Source organism: Hippopotamus amphibius, chromosome 2, assembly GCF_030028045.1.
Source record: "Hippopotamus amphibius kiboko isolate mHipAmp2 chromosome 2, mHipAmp2.hap2, whole genome shotgun sequence".
Lineage (NCBI taxonomy): Eukaryota > Metazoa > Chordata > Mammalia > Artiodactyla > Hippopotamidae > Hippopotamus > Hippopotamus amphibius.
The window spans coordinates 142,756,453-142,761,492 of NC_080187.1; positions in this window are offsets into that span (position 1 = coordinate 142,756,453).

Sequence of the window (5,040 nt, forward strand, 5' to 3'; positions counted from 1 at the left end):
TCATCTCTTTGCTAAGTTAATGTGAGAGTTGTGTTAAAACCTCCCACCATGATTATGAAATTTTATATTCCTTCTTATAGTTCTGTCAATTTTTGCTTTATATATTTTGAGGTGATGTTGTAAGGTACATCCACTTCTAGAATTTTTGTTCCATCCTGGTGAATTCAAATTTCCAACATCATAAAGCATCTCTATTTTTCTCTTCATCTTGAAGTCTACTTTAGTGTAACTAAACTAAATTTATTTTGGTTAGTGGTTTTATGGTGTCTCTTCTCAATTTTTCATTTTCAAACTTTGTGGTCTTTATATTTAAGAAACGTCTCTTTTAAACAGAATATAATTGAATTTTCATCCTGATAATCTTTGTCTTTTAATAGGTGCATTTACTGTATTTGGGTTTAATGCAATTATTAATATATTTGCATTTAAATCTTTCATTTCATTATGTAAAGTGAAATGTCTCCATCTTTTATATGTTCTTCTTTTCCTCTTCATTTTTGCTTTCTGTTGGATTGACTGCATATGTGCCCTTATTGTATCTTTTTCCACCTATTCATTTGGAAGTATACACTCTTTTCTGTTCTTTTAATGGTAGTACTAGACATCAAAACATGTATGCTTTAAAAAAATTTTTTTTATTGAAGTATAGTTTACTTGTTATAGTGTGCCAATCTCTGGCTGCACAGCACAGTGATTCAGTTATACACACACATTATTTTTTTAATATTCTTTTCCACTGTGTTTTATCAGAGAATATTGAATATAGTTCCCTGTGCTATACAGTAGGACCTCGTTGTTTATCCATCCTGTATGTAATAGTTTACATCTGCTAATCCCAAACTCCCAGTCCTTCCCTCCCCTCCTCTCCTCCCCCCTTGGCAACCATAAGTCTGTTCTCTATGTCTGCGAGTCTGTTTCTGTTTTGTAGATAGGTTCATTTGTGCCCTGTTTTAGATTCCACATTTAAGTGATACAATATGGTATTTGTCTTTCTCTTTCTGACTTACTTCACTTAGTGTGATAATCTCTAGGTCCATCCATGTTGCTGTAAATGGCATTATTTTGTTCTTTTTTATGGCTGAGTAGTATTCCATTGTGTATATATGTACCACATCTTCTTTATCCATTCTTCTGTTGATGGACGTTTAGGTTGTTTTCATGTTTTGGCTATTGTGAAGAGTGCTGCCATGAACATAGGGGTGCATGTATATTTTTTGATTATCGTTTTGCCCAGATATATGCCCAGAAGTGGAATTGCTGGATCATATGGTAATTGTATTTTTGGCAAAACATATATTCTTGACTTATCAAAGTCAAATATTAATTGGTCATTTTATCCTCTTCCTAGGTGATGCAAGGAAGGATCTTAGGGTACTTTAATGTCATTTATCACTCTTCTGATTCATATGCCATTTATATTAATGCCATATATTTTCAATGCCATAAGCCTCAATACTTGCTGTTTTATGTAGTTGCTCTTTATTTAGAATTACACACTTTCTTCTTTAACAATTTAATTTTTTTAGAACTTTTATTGAGATATAATTGACATGCAGTAAACTGCATATATTTAAAGTGTACAATTTGATATCTTTTTTCTTATTAGTAATGTATATATGGCAATTCCAATCTCCCAATTTTTCTCACCGCCACCCCCCCTGCTTTCCCCAGTTGGTATCCATATGTTTGTTCTCTACATCTGCGTCTCTGTTTCTGCCTTGCAAACTGGTTGATCTGTACCATTTTTCTATATTCTGCATATGTGTTAATATACGATATTCATTTTTCTCTTTCTGACTCACTTCACTCTGTATGACAGTCTCTAGGTCTATCCATGTCTCTACAAATGTCCCAATTTGATTCCTTTTTACGGCTAATATTCCATTATGTGTGTGTGTGTGTGTGTGTATACACACCACATCTTCTTTATCCATTCACCTGTTGATGGACATTTAAGTTGCTTCCATGGCCTGGCTATTGTAAATAGTGTTGCAGTGATCAGTGGGGTGCATGTGTCTTTTTGAATTATGGTTTTCCCTGGGACCATTTTAATTTTCACTCTTCATTTCTTTCTGTATCTCCAAGCTTCGTGTAACCTGAAAAACACCTTTTAATATTTCCTTTAGGACTGGTCTACCAATGGTGAATTCTTTCTATTTTTGTTTGTCTGAAAATTATTTCATTTATGGAGGATATTTTTGCTTTTCTTCTTGTTATCAGTGGGATGGTTGGTCCATATTACGTAGCCCACCATCACTCTCCATCAACTTTTATATTTGGCAACATTTGGTTTTCCTTTCTATTCACTCTTACCTGATGTTGTGCTGTACATGAAACATGATGACTTACCAAAGTACCATCGGTAATATCCTGTTAAATCTTTCTTCATGTAAAGTAGTTTTGTATTTGGGAATTTCTTTTTTACAAAAAATATAGTCAAAACAAAAGTAACTAAACCCTGTTGTGTTGGGTCACTTTGAATACGTCTCTTGCTACAGTTGGAAGTTATGGTGGTTTTCCAACTTGTCTAGTAGCCAGGAGCATTGCACTCATGGCAAAAAATAACCTAGATGTTCTCATCCTTAATATAGGATTATGTGGGGGTGCTGTGGAGAGGTGGCCTGTGTAATTCCTGGAATGGGCTCCCCAGGGACAGTAATGATCTGTGTATTAGTGATGGTATAGATGTGTTCTAGAATATGATTTGTCTATACTTTGGGAATTTTTATTTGAGTTTCTTAAATAAACTAATAATTTATATCTGAAGTATCCCAGAGACAAAGCCCAGTGGTGCAAAGGGAGTAGAGTTTAGACACTGAGCACCATGGAATAACTTCTTAAACTGCTTCTGTGTGCACATGGCCAAACTCAGTGTCCAGTGAAGACAATAAAACATCCTTTGTTTTGCTTTATTTTTGAGTTATTTGTGTGTATGTTTCTTACTCACTAGAACATGATGTTCTGTAGCAAGACTGAAGAGTCTGACATCAGTTACAAATACACGTCTATTGATTACCTTCAAATCGACAGTCATTCATCACCAGCAAGCTCCCGGTTGGACCCTTGGGGGCCAGGCAGATAGCGGCTTTGTGGGGATTATGCAAATTGGAGGGCACATGCCCCTTAAAAACTGTGTGGCCACCCTTAGTTTGAATTATTACCACGTTGGGATGTGGGTCCTATATTGATTTCCTCTTTCCTTTTCCTGACATGTCAGAAATCTAGGTGCTTATGTGAAATCTCCATATTTCTAAACATTAGCAAATAATTCCCTTTTTTGGGGTAAACTCTACAACTATAGTTAGAAGAATCAGACCTACAGGCCAGTTTCCTCCTGGGGCCGCCAGTGTGCTCCCTTTATCTTAGCTATAACCTAGGCACTGCTCGCATTCAGTACCCAAGGTCACTGAGCATCTGACCTCAAAGGTGGCATTGAGGATGATTGTGAGGCTGAATGAGATGAACATCTTGCATGAGTCACTTAATCCAGACGCCCAAGAGTCATCCTAGTGCCTCCTTTCTCCCTCCATGCTCATCTTCCCTGAGCCTTGAACTTTGCAAAGCTTTGGTATATGTTTGTGCAAGGAAATTAACAATTGCATTCCAGCCTGTGAATGTCAGTCAAGAACACGTATTCCTCGTGCAATAACTTAGATAAAGTCAAATACTTATGAAAAACAGATGTGTAGCTCTGCGTACAATATAGAGAGGGAAAAAAAGTAAAAGACTTCATTGAGATATCGAAAGGTTGTTGTGGTCAAGTGAATCATAGCAGCAGATGTATTCTACCCAAGATGGGAAATGCTAGCTGTGAGTGATGATAGGTCGGCTGCTGCATTTGACTGGATTCCTGGTCCGCAAGGGCAGGGGAGGGGCATCCATGAGCAAAAGGCAGGCTTTGTCTGGGCCAGACGGGAAGGGGTGCTGCCCGGGCTCCCCCACACCTGGAACACATGGTTCTGGAAGCTACAGCTGTTCACCTATAAAATGGGGATTGGTAATATCCACCTCCAGGGTTTATTGAGAAGGTGAGAAAGAAGGCAGGAAAAGTATTGGCAAGGGTGCTCACTGTGTGCATACATGGTGGCTGCTCTGTGCAGGGCCAGATGCTTCCGCTCCTTCTCCAGGCCCACTTCGGAGTCTGGCCCAGAAGACGGTCACTGAGTGACGTGATGTTAGTTGACTCAGACTTGGGGGAGAAAGCCTATACATAGGGTTCAGATAACAACTTACCTTATAAAATATTAGTAACATGGAATTTAAATAATTACTTTGAACCCATCTTATGGGGATGTCTGAAAAGAAGGAATTGGGAATAGGGGTACCTACCTTACAAAACATAGAAGTTGCCTCTGCAGGGTGACCATCAGGTCAAGCATGGAGCTGATATCAGTCAACCGTATTTTACTGTCTAGATTTTAGAGCTGGGGCTGCCAAAGTGGGGCTGCTGAATACAATACGTCTTCTCTCAGAAGACTCACCACCACCACGCAGCCCAGGAGTATAGACCCCCACCCCGTCGTCCCTGATCCAGTTCCTCCTAATGCTGGTTCCTTCCCTCCCCATCACTCTTTCTGTGTCCCAACTCTTGATGATGGTGATTGGGTTTTATTTCATATTTTTGTTGTAACATTAAACTGTGTTCACAGATTGCAAGTCTGATTAAGTTGGCTGGTTACTTGACATTAGGGTCCGCTTACTATTTTAAAAAAGCAGAATTGTGCACGTGGAATTCTGTAAGATTAGGGAGCTGTGTCCAGCATGTCTATCAGCGACTTGGGTGGAGCATGGAAGCTGCGAAACTGAGCAGAGTGGCTTGTAGCTGGGGTGACCAGATCAGGATTCACACAGCAGGCTGGTATTCCGGGCCAAAACCAACAAGAGGAAGTTCAGTAGTGATTCATGTTAAGTCTTGCCTAAGTAAAAATGGGAGAGAGCTGGCTCTCCTGTCCTTGTTTGGAAAAAGACATTATTTTGAAGAACAAAAGCTTACACTTACGGAGACATTTATTATATTTACTGTGATGCTGTGTGATTCAT